The sequence below is a fragment of the Rhea pennata genome, chromosome 14, assembly GCF_028389875.1.
Source record: "Rhea pennata isolate bPtePen1 chromosome 14, bPtePen1.pri, whole genome shotgun sequence".
NCBI classification, from domain to species: domain Eukaryota; kingdom Metazoa; phylum Chordata; class Aves; order Rheiformes; family Rheidae; genus Rhea; species Rhea pennata.
Genome location: NC_084676.1, coordinates 20,250,052 through 20,266,455, shown reverse-complemented (window position 1 = coordinate 20,266,455; position 16,404 = coordinate 20,250,052). Strand labels below are relative to the sequence as shown.

Here is a 16,404-nt window from a genome sequence, read left to right as displayed (position 1 = left end):
TTTTCAGTGGTTTCTTAACTCCCCAAGGCAAGCAAGAATTTATAGGGAAAACTAAGGGAAACTTTTTATTTTACTGCTGCAAGTCAGGAACCTATCAGCCATTAAAACGCAAGTTTTCATATTATTTTAGCTACATGAAACATTATGTATGTGCTTTTGAAAAGCTTTGTTAGTCAATCCTGTGCACACCCACTAAGAAAATAATATCTATTGCTAATCTTTCCACAAGCCACCTGAGCCAGATCAGCCTTCTAGCTCTCTGCTAGCATTCCGCACGGTAAGCTATCAGCAGGGAGAAGTATTGTAGCACATCCATGGGGAAAGAGAGGCCAATTCCAACTATTCATCAAAAGCAATAGCAAGCGTCTGAAGCCTGAGGACAGTTGCCATCTGCCTGTTGTTCCCATTCCTGTGAGTCAGAAACATGCCTGTACTGATGGAAGAAATAGATACTTACATAAGAGGCATTAATCTGTTTAATCTGTACAGGCCAGATCTGTAGCAATGCTGATTTACACCAGTTGAGAACAATGCCCAAGTTTTCAGTTGATTAAAGCTCATGGAAAAAAAAAAAAAAAAAAAGAAGAAAAAGAAAACACCGTGCTGTGAACAAATAACAAAGTGCATACTGAGGGCTCTAATAAAAAGCTTACTTTTGACTGGAATCATCCAATAAATACTAATTGGAAACAAATGTCTATCACTGGTGCATAGGAGAAAATACTGGCATTTCCAAATGTAGTAAAAATGAACAGCTAAGAGAAATAGAAACCAGATCCTGCTAGAAAAAGATTTTCAAAGTCCAATCCTGAAGTTCTTCCTAAGGCAAAACTCCCATTGATAAAAATAGGGCTCTTTTCTAATTAAGAACTAAAAGTTAGTGCCTTTAAATTTTTTTCTGCCACCAACTGAGTAACTCCAGACTCCGTCAAACTACCAGCTCTTTGCTTTACTCAGATGCTTACATGGTTGCCCAATAAAGCCTTCTCTGCACTACATTTCAAACACATCACACATGCGCGCACACACACACAGGCAGACCCACATGGGAAAAATTGCCCCCAACATCGTAAATTTAAGTTATCTGCAAAAAACCAAATCTCTTTGCCAGGAATAATGTAATTTTAACTTTTCCCCAATTTATATTCTTTAAGAAAATCACAACCAGGCTACATGTTTCCAATTCCCAGATTTATATTATTTCAAGAAAAATAATAATAATAAAAAAAATACTTTTGACCACACCACAGAGAGGAAAAGAAGGCTCATAAATGTTTCAGAAAAAAGCAATGGTCCGTACTGGCCAGATGGCTGGCTATTTCGAGTTACAGACTCGAACATAAAACATAGCTTTGTTTTTTAACAGCCGTTATCATTAATTATCTGGGCCATGCTCACACTTTGCTCAGGAAAAACAGGGCGCTCTCCTCACCGGAGCCAGATTCCCACCGCACCTTCCCGGGGGCGCCAGCGGAAGCGGGATGGCGAGGCGGGACCTCTGGAGAGGGAGCTGGCTGCTCACGTTGATCCCCACATCCCTGAAACTATGTTTTTACCAGAACAGCTTGTTTTGCTCCGGGAACGGTCTGCAACCGCTCCCGGAGCGCTCTGCAGGGCAGTGCTAGGTGGGGAGGGGGTTTCATCCCGTTCCTCCCGTGCCAGGCCGCAGCCACTGCGTCCTGCCGGCTGGAGAGGCCAAGGACACCCAGGGGTTTCTGGAGCTCTTTCCTCTGATCTCGAGCGTTCTGCCACGCAAAGGACAACCCGTTCCTTCACTGCTAAGGTACACACGGGGCTAGAGTCTATTTCAAAAATTAAAACATACCCCATAAACAGGCCTAGAAGGTCACAATCTCCACAGATTTGCTTTAAACCAGGACAGTTTGTAAAGTGTCGAGCATTCATTCCTACTAAACTCAACAATTTGCAAATCGAGAGCAAATGTTTCTATAAAATTAAAACTTATTGCTTTGACACTTTCCAAAATACGTAACAGCCTGGTGCTGGAAACAGAGCATTTCAAAGACACGGGGGGCCCCCCTGAACTGCAAAGCTGGATTGCACAGTCTTGGCCCGCTTCCTGCGGGAAGGCTGGTAAAAGGAACAAGCGACTGCGTGGCAATTTTTCAAGGAGTGCTTTCCCTCGCCATCGTTTTGATGGCTGGATCACAGCTGAAGATGGCTGCTCCCAGCGAGCATTTCTGGCTTTGCTCTAGCTGAAAAGGGCCCATCCTAAATCCCTGCAGACTTTCCTACCGTGTCTCCCATGCTGGGCCTTTGAATGAACCCGGACCTTTCCGAGCAGCCTTTCAGCTCTCCGTTGTCCAGGAACTCGTTCCCCATCCACTACGGGAGAGAAGCAATGTGTCACTTAATCCTAAAAAGCTTCCTCCAAAACAAGCAGCCCCGGCTTTGCACATCCTGCTTTCTGCAAGCCACGGGGCTCCTGGAGGGCCACCCCGGGCGCAGGGTGCTGGGAACACCGGGCAGGCGAGCCCGAGGCACACCAGCCACACGAGCGCCCTGGTTTCCAGCCACCCACAGACCCAACATGCCCAAGTTGCTGAAACTCTACAGCTTTGGATGCCAGGATGAGAACCGAGCCTTCCACCGGCACAGGGAGCTCAGGGAAGAGCTGCAGAGGCCACCTAGGGCCGTGATGGTGGCAGACCTCGAGACACGGTCAAGTTCAGCCCGGGAAGGCTTTTGGCCACCAGCTTTCCTTTTGGGGACTTTGCTCAGGCTTCCCCCAGGGTGAGGCAGGAGGAAGCGAACGGGTATGGCGCTCGAGGCTCCCCCCAACTCGCGCCTGCTGCCAGCGCGTCCTCCCAGCAGCTTCGCTTGGAGCAAAAGGCACCGTTCTAGGATACGGCCAAGCCACGTTCACAGCTAGCTGGCATCAGAGACGCAGTCCTCACTCTAACGCGTGGTCCTGCGCCTTGTGCTGACCCTGGCCAGGAGGCAGTGCAGTGAGCTAGACTGGACGAAATCCAGGCTGCAAAAGTAAAATTCCCTCTTGGTGGCGAAGAGGGCTAGCACCCCACAAGGCAGGGCCAGGGCCGTGCAGCTCAGGTGGCGGCGTGCGGACAGGCTCTCTCGGTGGCAACTAGCCATGAAATCTGTTCAGCCACGTAACAAAGCCGCTCTGACTGCTCCACCTTCCTGCAAAGCGCGGCTGCTGACCCAGCAGAGCGCCCAGAACAAGATAACGATCAGACTCCTCCTTACCAGCGAGTCCTCCCACTATCTCAACATAAAACCAAACCCTAAAAGCGCAACAGATTTTCTCTGCTTCAGCCCAATCCACCAAGTTCTCTACAGGCTTCGGTGACTTGTGCTTCATACTATGGGGCAACTAATGGCTTTACAGGAGGAAAACAAACAGCACATTACCCCTCTGGAGACATACTGATCTTCGTCTTCCTTGTTCCACTGCTCTTCAGTTTCTCTGCTAAAAAATTTTCCTGTTGCAGAAGAAAAAACTGTTCCCTGGACTGAGTTCAGTCTTCCTTTTTCATCTCAGAAGTGGTTTCAGAATTTTCCTATGAGACCCATGCAACATTTTACACAGTGCACAACACTCATGCATTAGTTCTCAGAAACCTAGAACCAGATGGATTTCTTTCCAGCTCTCAAATTGAAGTTTGCAGAAAGTAGTCTTCCTTTGGGACCTAATTTTCTTTTCTCTACTTGCCCCCCCCCCCCCCGCTTTTTATAGCTTCTTTTAAATTAAGAGGTTTTACAAAATCTTTCTAAGAGTTGACCTGCTAAGTTTCAAAGAGAGCTTTTAGTCTACAAAACAGAAGCATTAAAATCTGTTTTCTCATGCTTGCCTTCTGAGATCATCAATTACAAACTATGACTAAACCTTGACACAGAGCATTTGGAAGTCCTGGAGCCCAGCTGAAGCGTGTTTTAGGCCTCCCAGTTCCTGGCAACTGTTATTCACCTATCCATCTCAAACCAGAGAACCACAAGGCACGGAGGAAGAGCTAGAAAGGGGCCTTATCCTCGAGTCCCAGCCCCAGGGAGCTTTGGGGTTTCTGTCTGTGCATGCGTGATAGCAGCACAGAGCTCCAGCACCAACGGGCTCTACCGGCCCTGCTTCCTGCCGGGATGGCGCGTCCTGAGCCGGACCGCCTACCTTTTTCTGATATGGAAAGATAAAGGAGATGTTCTGATAAAATTCTGATAAAGTCTGATAAACGTTACTAGAGCTCTTAAATCCCTCCCTCTTCCTACTCCACTGTGGAAAGTAAGGAGCAGAGCAAAGGTGATTAAAGGAAACCGAGCCACAGCAAAAAAAAGGAAAAAAAAAAAAGTCATCTTCGGTGAGTGCCAGCCCTTTTACCATCCAAACCATTTGCCTTCTGCATGCTGCCTCTCCAGCACCTGCTTCTGACACTTCCCTTGCGTTTCGTTGTTTAAAACAAACTTCTCTTCCAAAGAGATGCATTTATAAATGTTTCACTAACATTGCCTGTACTTTATCAACTGAAGGTAAGGGATGACCTTACAGACACAGTATTTATGTCCTAAGGAACAATTTCCAAAAGAAAGAAAAACGCAACACAGGATATTTCTGAGTGTTTCTTTTGGCACAATGCAGAGGAAGCAAAAGGAAGTTATATATACATATTTGTGGTAAGAGCAGCATTGCCAGCAAGCGCCATTACGCCACAAGCCGCATTAAGTGTAAACTCCGATGGGGTACATTAACTTGGCTGTTGTGCTTGAGCTACCGGATTCCTCTCCCACCGACCCCCGTGCACTAACGGCCAGATACTGTCAGTTTTACACGTGCTAATGACTACCTTATGGGATGAAGAGTCAAGCATAGTCTTAGGTGCCACAGTTTATTAAGAAATGAAAAAAAGAGAGATGGAACTGGTCGTGCCTGCCACGAAAGCCTGGCTCCTGTTCCTGCCACGCAACGCGGCCCGAAGAGCACAAAGGAACTTTCTTCTGCAGGCAACAGCCCGTGCTGCCAATCAGCTGAAACGTTAAGGGCGTCTGTAAATCTCACGAGGGGGAATCTCATTCCCCCTCACAGGGGAAAACGTTCATGAGATTTGCGCAAGCAAATCTGGAAGAGAAGTAGGCTGCTCTGCCCAAAATAAGACTGATAGATTGAGTCTGAGTCTTTACTGGAAACAAGAATAGCTCCTTGACTTCCTTAATGAAAACCTTTTCTATCGCAACAATTGTTGGCATAAAGGGACGTGTTTTTCATCAGTGACCCTTCCAGCCACAGGCCATTCCAAGTGTGCACAGCTGGCTTTGCAGTGGCAATAGAAATATTTTCTTCTCATGTACATGCTTGTTTAGCTCAAGTAGCTAATGCAAACAAAACAGGGAATTAAATGCAAGAACAAAATGCTACCGGCACTGCATGCTAGATAAGAGTCCGTCACATATGGAAGGTTTACAAGAATATCGAGTTATATAAAAAAAAGTCAGTCCTGATTTTTCTAATGAAGGATAGCACATAAAGGAACTTGTATGGCTCCTTTCAGACATCCTGCAGATGCATTCTACGGACTTCTGAAATAACATGCCCAAGAAAGACTGCAAGAAAGCCACCAATGCAGGCAATCAGAGCTTCCTCTGTCTCCACGTGCCCCTTCTCCCCTGAAAGGGAAAACATGCCTTCGCCTTATATCCATTTACCACCTGCAGATTATGGAAGTGTCCACTGCTACACCTGAGAGCTATACAAAGCAAATGGTAAGAGTTAAGGCTAGTACCTGGTATAAGAGTCCACTAACAAAAATACTGATACCATTTTTGTGAAAACATACTGAAAAATATCAACATCTTTCTGAAGACATCTGTAAAATAAAGCATGAAGTGAACAGAAAGTCATCCCAACTGGTAAATTGTTTTGACAGATTTATCAGAAAAAAACATTTAAGGGAGGGAAATGGCTTGGCTCAGTTGTTCAGCATCTGGCATTGGCACACAGCAACTGCTTGAGGGGGGCAGTTCTAGACTGAACACTGTCACACGCAGTAGTTAGCTAACTAATTCCTTGCTCCTTGAAACAGGAATTCTGTGATGGAAGGAAAACAATACCCTTAAAATATAGCATTTCCTTCTTTATTTAAGAGAAAGATGTTTAATCATGACAAGTTGTTTGAAATTATTCTTGGGCGCTGATCAAAGAGCCAGAAATGACGAAAGCTCTTCTCCTCTCCTTTTACACACACGCTTACTTGACTCCTGGCAGGTCACTATGTTCCGCACCTGCTTACTAACAAATCTTTTTTTCCCCTCTGTCAGGTGAGGATGTTTCATTTAGCTATAGCATGATGCCCACAGACAACCAGCAAAGTAATGAGAGTAATTAGCAAAGTAATGAAGATCAAACGCATTTCAAAGGACATGCTTCCAATTTCAGGAAACATACAGGAGAGCATTAAAAGTAGCATGTGGAAGATCAATGGAAATACAAACGTATTTTGTGGCTTCACTATCTATTACTAACGTATACTCTAGGAAAAGAATACAAAGGTATTTTTTGCCTAATCATTGAGGCATGCCATTGACTTCACTGACATAATTGAACTGGGATACATTTTTAGTTTCTCAGGCTTTTTACATCAAATGTATAAAGTAAGAGAAGACTAAGAAATTAAATGGTTCTATCAAGCTAATCATTGCTAATATAAATGTTCACATAACTAGGAAAATATGCAGCCAGCCAAGGACTTTGGAAAGTTTTGTCCCCCTCACTCTCTTTGGGAGAGAGTTTGTCTTCTATTGTAGCCATATTTTTGTAACAAATAGCATAAATATGTTAAGATTTTTCTAAAATATGTCAAGGAGAGCATGCAATTTAGCCTGCCTGCTTAATAGGATTAATGTTGGTATACAAAATTGGGAAGATCTTAAATCATGGATTTATGTCTAAGCCCTACTCCCAGCCAGCGGAACTCCTACATCCTCGCTCTTTTGGATGCTGTTGGTACCAGGCATTCCTACCCACGCTCTCCACAGCTGTACTTTGCAGACCTGCTCTTGCTAATTGCCTTTTGCACTCAGAGTATTCTGTATGAGACAATTTCTTAACAGCTTTGGGAACTCATAGTTGTATTCTGATATCCGCTTTGGTTAAATACATCCAATTTTAACTTGCTGACTTGCAAAAGTTTCATCATTTTGCTGCCTCCAGTTCTGTTACTCCCCAACTTTTTTTTTTTTTTTTAAGGAGGGTTTTCTTTTTTGGATGTCCTACAAAATGACCTGTTTGTCTTTCCAGCTGTGTCCAGCTAGGAATCTTCAGCTTTGCAGAGGCAAAGGTTTTAGAGACAGCTTTACAGAGCAAAAGACTTAACGTTCTGATCCAAAGCATTTACCAATCATTCAGTTCACAGTGTTTCAGATCTGGCCTTTAAAAGGCCAGAATTATAAACAAAATAATGAATCTAATTTTATGGGCTATCAGACAGAGATTAAAGTTGAAGATCTCTAATGTGAGAGGCTAATGTTGGCTCCTAAAACATTCATACAAGCACTTAAATCCATCGCCTGATTTGGAAGAGTTTTGAGCAACTGCAGCTTCTGCATGTCCAAGAAACCTTCATCCTGCGCAGGCTCCACGAGTCACCGAGAGTCTAACACACCTCATGAATCAATCCGTGTGTTCCCAGCCCCCAGGCACGCTGCAGAAACTACAGTGTGCTTATGCGGCTACAGGGAAAGATTTGCAAAGACGCAAAGAACAGCGGTTTCATTTCCTACTGAAAGAGGCACCTAGCCGCCCCGAGAGCCTGCTGCACGATGTTTATTTTTCTAAGCCAAAGTGGGGACGGTTCTGCTCTCAGTTATAAACAGACATGCCTCAGCCTTAAACAGAGTTGAATGTCATTAACAGCCTGCCTCAGCTGAAAACAGTGCTGTTTGATGAACTTCAGATCCACTGTCATCCTGAAAACAGAGCACTAAGAGTGTCAGCTAGACACTTGCTGTCAGGCTGCTGGAACAGCGAGAGCAGTGTTATTTGCACACCACGAGCTGAGAGTGTCATTTATACTTAAAGAGATACCTCCTGGGAACACATTTTACCAGTCCTCCATGTATGGCAGAACAAGCCTGTGAGTGCTTGAGCCCTTCGCTAGTAGCTTCACGTTTCTCTCGCCGAGCTGCGGTAATTGAGCTCAGATGTGATCCAAGACAGACAGCAAGCATTTCTCTGACCAGGCCCTGCAATATATGGCTAAAAGATGTGTCCCTGGCATCAGTTCCTCAATTGCATATCACGGATGAGAGGGTGAAGCCAGTTTTCTGTGGAACCAGGATAAGCTATTTTTTCAAAAGTGCTCAGAGTGCCTGCCAGTACATGCCTACACACACACACACCAAGTATTAAGTGACACTAGACAACTACGATCGCAACAGCTCGTTGCTGTCACGATTAGCACTGTAATACCGTAAGGATAAAGAAGCAGATGCCCTACTGCATGTGAAAAAGGTAAGGTTACATCTTCAGCGTCCAGGAGAGCGTGCTTTGAGAGAGACTATGGGGATGGCTGATTCAGCACGAAAACGGAGCTCAGGATACCTGGCTCTATTCCCAGTGATATCCTGGCTACAAAGAAAACTCAAAACAAATTCAGCTAAGACCAACTTGCTTCCTAGAAAAGCTTTAAATCTAAGACACAGCCTAAGATGGATCAGATAGTCCTGACTCTTCCCAAGGAAAGGAGGTGACTCATTAGATGCTTCCCAAACTCCTTCCAGAGCTTTGTTTCCACCATGCCTCTGCACTGTCGGCTGCGGGAAGACACAGGTGAGCGGTGTCCAAGCTCCCCAGCGATGGAAGGGAATTCACGAGTGCCTCCGGGCAGGGAGGAACTGCAGCAGAGTTGACTCTATGCCATGCTGGGCCACCATGGGAGCTGAAAAACCAATGTAGTGCAAAAGGTACTGCAGAACAGCTCCAGATGAGAGCAGAGCTGAGCTAGAGGCAGGGCTACAGCGCGTGCCTGAAGGCAAATGCAATTGGTCAAGGGCTGAAACGGGGCTAGGTAACACGTGCCATGGGAAACCCAGCTAGAGCCTGCCGGAGCCAGGAAACACCAAGGTTGGTGATGCTCCCTAAGGTAACGGTGAAAGAACTGCCAGGCTTGTTCGAGAAGAACCACCATCCGCTGCTGCAGATCCCTCCTGGGCCAGCTACGCTGGCTTTGCAGGAGCTTCAGCCCCGGGCACACTCCAGCAGTGCTGGACCTGGGAATCTGCCTGAGCAACTACACACATGGGAAAATCATCTCAGCAAAAACCCCACACAGTTCCTGCAAAGCTGAAAAACAGTTGGAGACCTGACTCCACCATGCCTGCTGTCCCACAATGGAAACATTTACAGACAGTCTGGCTATATCCTCCAGCTTCTCTTATCAGTGCTTTGCACAGCTGGCTACCTATGGCTCTAGACGTTGGGAAACAATGTAACAGGTCAGAAGTGGCAGAAAGATAGGGCCAATTATTTTTTTAAAACAAAGGTACAATTTCTTCATGTGGCTGGCTTCTGTTCTGAATCAGAGGGTACGGTCAAACTTTGATGACCTGATTCTGATCTCTCCTGGCAGAAGACTTTTTGCCGGTGAAATTCTACTAGCTTCATGGCTACAATTAATCTTTCATGCAAATTTGATAAGCAATTAAATTAGAAGACATACACTAGCATATACCGACACCCTCAAGATCGCAACTCCACCGCAGCACAGAAGGCAGGCACGTAACAGAACAATCCCTTCCTCAAACCGGTTTGAGAGTCCCAGAAATGGAAATCTGATCATTAATCCACAACAGCAGTATGGGATGGACAGCCTTGTTTTCACTTTAATGCAAATAACAGTTTTGCCTTGTGGCCACTTTCCACAGGAACTGGATCGATTCTCCAGCTCACTCCATTAAGTGCAGCTGCTTTTCTCTAACCCCTCTATCTCATAAAAGTCATTCTTATTGATTTCAGGAGCTCAAAACAAAGTGGAGAGTGCTAACATAGCTGAAGCAGTGCAAGGAGAGAAGCTTCATAGGAGTTTGGCCCCCTGTGACCCCCTCAGAAGCAAAGGGCCTACGGTGAACGCGCAGACTGCGCCCAGCACGCTGCCCCGTGCTCAGGAACGCGTCCCAGCTCCATCGCCCACCTCCTCTGCACTGCTCGCAGCTGCCAGCAGCAGCTCTGGGCACAGGCTGAATGCTGAACTTGTTTCTAATAGCCAGACAACTTCTCTTAAGTTTACGTGAAAAAAATATTTCTGTATTACATTCTGCAATTTCTGCTAAAACTCCTGCAAGTCACCAAAAAAAAATTATATTGAAGTTCTCATTGTTTTTATATCAGGGAGCAGGGCTGAGGCCAGCCCCACGATCTCACTGCATTTACAAAAAGCAGCATTGCTTTGTTTTTCCTGAGCAACTAAATAAATGAGTCCAGAAGCTGGGCTTTGCAGTAAAATACCAACAACCCTTAGAAACAGCAACCCAGACCCCTGAGGGTCCCTCCTGCCCAGCCAACCTTCACCTGCTGCAGACAGCAAGGCTGCTCAGCAAAGGCTGTTTCTTACTACACAAGCAAACTCAAAATTAGAAGTGAAAGCACGAGTTAGGCAAAAGCTGAACTATTTGCTATCAGAGTTAAAGGATACGTCATTCTTAACAGGATTATAGCAACCTTCAAGAGAGTCATCTGAAGTGTATTTACATGGATGGGAAGTTTCTAAATAATTTTAAGGGATGGGCCAACATGGAAAGATGTGGGAATTTCCTAACTTTCAGTATTGTTCAGAGAGGAGTAGCAGCATATCTACACCCTTTCCTAAGAATGCTCTGACGAGAGGAAGCTCTGCAATTTAAAGTGAGATACTATTAAAGGTATGGTAAGCTAGGAAAATAATTCCAGTTTTATATACAACCACGCACTTGCTCTGCATTACATATGTTCTGAAGAACAGTATGTATCTAACCAAGGAAAAATCTCTTACAATTAAAAAAGTGTCATTTCACTACTTCACTATAATAAAGAACATTAACAGAGTGAAAGATAGAGCACAGTGAAACAACTGGCTGATCTAGATCTCACATTCTAGAAAGGAAAATCCTCTCACGCCCTAATTTTGTAAACCATTTGGTAAAACAAACAGAAAACCCAAGCACAGACAGCTACATATGTAATAAATTACAACCAAGTGTCAATACCATATCAGCTTCATCTCACCCCCCGCGCGTCCCTTTGCAGAACGCCTATCATGCTATTGATACCCGAAATCCGATACCCGAAATCCAAAGCAATGAAACAAAGTTACCCAACCCAAAGGCAAGAATGATTAAAATGTGTTTCCATTTATCTTGCCTGTTCCAACGCAGAGGTCATGTTTTTAATATCAGCGGTGCAAGGATGAGTTTAACAAGCAGACAGAGGAGGCCTTTGTACAAATGTATCTGTTCTATTAATGCTTTTACAAAAGCAAGATAACTGGGGATCATGTGCTCTGTTGAACTGGAAGGCATAGGATAAATTCTCTACGTTTTTAAAATATCAAATCTTTGCACACAAAGCTCTTCAGACAAAGTTCTTTTCATAGGAAAAAACAACATTTGGTTATAAAAGTAACTACTGCATTACAGTTACACAATAAACTGCAGTAAGGCTCAGGCTATGTCCAAATATTTGCTCCCTCATATTCCTAAGACAACTTCAGACCCAAGTAACTGCATATGTAAGCAGAACTAACTTTCTGGTGAAGACTAGGTGAAGAGGCCTGAGAATAAAAGAAAATTTAAGTATCACATAAACAATATTTAATTTCTACCTGCATGAGAAAACTTAAGTCATTAACAGGAAATAAATACCAACAAAATTTCACAGTATTTTTGCAAGACGGTAATACTGGAGAGCAAAGGCAGATGATCCTCTAATGAGCTGAAGCAGAGAAAGTAACAGAGGGGGAAGGGGATGGCAGTGGCAGGGAGAAAGTCATTTTACTCCAATTTAATTACTTTTTCTTCACTATCTGGTGTTTTATTTAAAGTCTCAAACTCACTGGATTTGTACACACAAGGACAACTTCATGACTTATTTTTTATTTTATTGTCATTCTCCATTACTACTAGCGAGGGGAACTGTCAAATGACATTCAAGTGTTACTGTATCATGCTTCCAGATTCTCTTTGCATAACCACTACCGGCAGCTATGGACACAAAGCAGAACCACCGGCAACAAGCAAAGCTTCAGACTGCCAAAATATCACATGTTTAAAAACAAAAGATGTTTACTTCATCAGCATGGCTCACCTGAAGGTCTCACTTCAGTAAAGTTTGGGCAAGATACCTATGAAAACGCAACAGAAGAGGGTAACATTTTTGAGTTTCATTTTGAAGTGGCCCAACATCTAGCTTGTATTCATTAGCAAAGAAGTCAAAAACATGTCTCAGGCTTTCCTGCTAATAAACAAGTCCTGGCAATACCTCGGGATAACATCCAAGTCATCCGCTGCAGGAGAACACAGTTGGGAGCCAGCCTTTACAGCTGCACTTGTGCCAGTCGGCCCGGGCTCGCTCTCCACACCCAATTTGCCATTTATCCACTTTAAAACAGAGCTTCCGCAGCTGCTGGCCTGTCCCAGTCCCAGTCCCTTTTGCTCCAGTCTCGGGCGGGAGGAGGACTCGGTGCCTGTGCCAATTTGCTGTTTGCTAGCAGTCTGGGAGACCCCTAGGAGAACTCCCCCATGGGCTAAGCTCTCCCGAAACTGCGCTCTGCAAAAGCTTCGTCTCACACGCTCGCCCCCAGAAGGTCGTAACATTCGCATCTGGGAGTCTGGACAAATTCTGCTATATTAATAGACAAGCTTCTGTTCAAGCAGTCTTCCAAATGATTCAACGTTTCATAATAGCAGTTGGTGATGCCCACAGCTTTTCATGCAAATATTTCCCCTGTGGAAGGGTCACAGGATCTCACAGTGTTTAGAATTATTTACCTAACATATCGGTTGCTCAGCAACACATAAATATGTTGAAACGATAACAAATGACTGCAAAGAGCAATTCATTAATTTTAAGTGAGCAATGAGGAAAAACAAAAATGGAAGTTTTTTCCCCCTCTGGATTTGACTGATAAGAGAGACACTGTAAAATATACACGTGCTTTTACAAGACATTTCTAAACATGCAGGTATGCAGTTTTCTTACCTGTGTTAACAATGTCATAATTGAGATCGATATTATCAAGTAGAATAATACAGCATATGTCTATGCTAGCTCTCTATCCGATAGCATTTTCTATTTTGTCCTCAACCAACCCCCACATTCTTACTATTTTAGTACAGGTCCTATGAGAACAAACTGTTTAACTTTGCTGGACAGAAGAAAATGCCATTTTAAAGTTTCCATTGCAAGCTTTTCCTTTACCCTTAAATTGTTCATTTTTTCCCCTCTCATATAAACTAGGATTACTGAAGCTCACTTAATAAAGATACTGATTTATATAAGAGGTACATAAGAGGATTTTACCTAAAAAGATTACAGCTCTTACAGCTACAGGAGTTCAACATATTACCAAGATATGGTGAAAACTCCTCTGCTTTCAAATGATTCAATATTACATCAGAGGAAAAGAAACCCAAGCGCATACCAGCTTGTGTGTAACCTCTTCACCTGGTAAATTAGAGCAGCAAATTTTGGTTGTGTTTAAAGCTACGAATTTGAATGTGAAATGCTGCCTAAATAACTCCAGTTCATGGTTGATTTGAATTACAGTGGCTGTCAGGATTCAGCATGCTTCTACTATTAAATCAGTCCTCAAACAACAAGCTGGGAGTTCCCATGCGACTGGGGATCTAGCACCGTGCCAGGGCATTATCTCATCCTTTGTTTTCCCAGAAGTATGAAGCCGACATTTTCCCCCTTCCCTCTGCCACGAGATCCACTCAATTATGCTTGAGCTCCAAGGAAGCAGAGGTTTGTTTCACGTCTGCTTATGGGAAAAACTTGATCAGAAACGCAAGCTATCACATCACCCCAATCCTGCATTTTTCTTCAATGAAGGAAGGAAGGTCACCTTAAGAAAGGAAATTCCATCTCTTCAGCAGACAGGGCTTTAACCCCTGATTTACAAAAGTAAGTATTGTCTACGATATCAAGTCTTTTGCAAATAGGTATTTGGAAACTTTCTGCACAACACCAACTCATTAAGATTTTAAAGCAATACTCTAAGCTGATTAATCAAATGAAAAGCAATTCAACTTCAGTAAGAAAGAAGTGTAATGAAAAAACTTACTGAGACAAAAAAACAAATGTGAGAGTATTTAAAACATTTTTAAAGCTATACCAGTGCTTGAAAGTACCAGTAGAGACTGTCAGTAGATACAGCTCAGTTCCATGGCTTTTTCACACTACAAAAAAAGCTAATCACTAAAAGAGCACTCACTCTGTGGAACCATTTAAGCCACACCAGCTCATTAAGTATACTGGTATACTCCCAGAGCTGACCATCCCCGAAGTCTGAGTTCAGGATCCCTCCGCGGTGTTGGCTACGTAGAGAGGAGCAGCAGCAATGCTGAATCAGTCTGGGCTCGGATTCACAGCGTCTGGCCAAACCACAAAGCCCTCGCAGGCCTCAGGCGAGACCGATCCCCGAGGGGAGTTACCTGACACAAGAGAGCCGCTCTCCCGAATGAGCCGGGTGTTTCAGCGGGCCGTTGCCACGCTGGGCAAGCCTCAGTCTAGCTGCACCTATGGATCACCTATGAAAATTTTATGCTATATGGGAACGCAGAGCTGCTCCTTACGTGGAATGCTGAGTGTTGCTAAAGAGCAGCAGAGACAAAAGTTTGGATAAAGGACAGTTTAAGAAAGAAGACTTTTGAAGCCAACAGGAAACAACTGCACAAGCACAAAATAATACAACATTACAGAAAGCATTGAAATGATGAGCAGGAGAACGCTGCCTTCTGTGGAGAGGCTGGGTTTTATTCTCCACTGTTCAAAGCTTGCATCTAAATCGTGGCTTGGAAAGCAACCGCTCATGACTCACCGCCTGAGAGAGAGCAAGGCGAGCAGGCCTGGGACCACGAGCATACTCCAGGTCCAACAACCACCCACCGTCCTTGCCCTCCAGGGAGGATGACATCAGCCATAGTCTGCAAGCTCTGTGGTGATTTTATGACTTTCTCAGTGGGACCACGGTGACTAACCAGCTTTTAGAAGCGCCTCTCCCTCTCTAGCTATCAGACAGTCACAGGCAGGCGAGAGAAATCCCAGCCTTTCACCTCGGTCAGCTGACTATCCCCGAGTGCCCAGGTTTGGGAGGATTTGCACCCTATTCCAGGCTCAGCTGCATGCTGCCAATTTAATGTTTGCTGCAACTATTCTCACGACAAGACATTTGAATCTACTGTCAATTAGCAAGGACAGAGTTCGACCTCACAGTCTGAAACATCAGTTTCCAATCTCCACCGTGCCAGTAAGCTGTCAATTTTAACAGTGTGAGAGTGGTCAAGAAAACAAACATCCTATTCTTTTATTAGCACCATATGGCTGTATTTTGACTAGACGCTAGCCTACAAGAAACTAAATACAGTGGAATTTCCAGAAAGTAATCTCTTTGTTTCATACGATGCTGCTGGCATTTCCCACTTTCACCATCTGCTAGAGAAGGACCAGTACTGCATACGCACGTGGGCGAGACGGCAAAGCCGGGCTAGCAATTCAAACAGGCAAGCAGGGAGGCCATGCTGAGCGATGGCAGTCGGGATTCCACACAACAGCACTGCTGCTGCTCGAGGAGCACAAAGCCACTCGGCGAGACGCCGGTACGGCACAAGGACCACTCGCAGCTTGGTTTGCCACAAACACCTCGCCCCTCTTTAAGCTGTAAGTTGGAAGGTCCCTGAATTTGAGTCCTTCTCTACAGATCCTCACTGTTAAATATAGACTTGCATGCTAAAAACTGATAACCAAATAATATTTTTAAAGAATCAGACATTTTATTAATGTAGCTCAGTCATGTTACATTTAACGTCATTTCTGTTAATTGTAAGCAACAAGCTACCTTTTAACTTCTGGCTTCTTTAGCTTTTATGACAGTTATACCCTGCAGCCATGGAATTAATCAATGAAGTTTTAATAAGGAGGATTGATTACTTCTTTGGTCTCTTTGACTACTTTTTTTTTTCCAGAAAAGCTCAGCTGACAAAACATCATAGAATAATAATTAATAAAGATCTCTCCCATCAGCCTGTTTTTAGCTGCCAAGCTCTCTTGCACAAAAGATGAGAATAACTGCAAACCTCACTGCCTTCAAGACAAAGGGATGTCACCAAAATAATAAACAGAAATGTGATTATGGGGCACAGGCTTTCCTGCACAGGCACAAGCAAAGAGAAGTAATCATGTAGATTTAG

The 16,404-nt window shown here is 44.2% G+C and overlaps 1 protein-coding gene across 1 annotated transcript in view; it reads right to left on the bottom strand.

Moving 5' to 3' along the window:
• The window catches only part of PDLIM4 (PDZ and LIM domain 4), a 64,903-nt gene that overhangs the window by 15,253 nt on the left and 33,246 nt on the right, over positions 1-16,404 (bottom strand). The gene's annotated exons all lie outside the window — the stretch shown is intronic.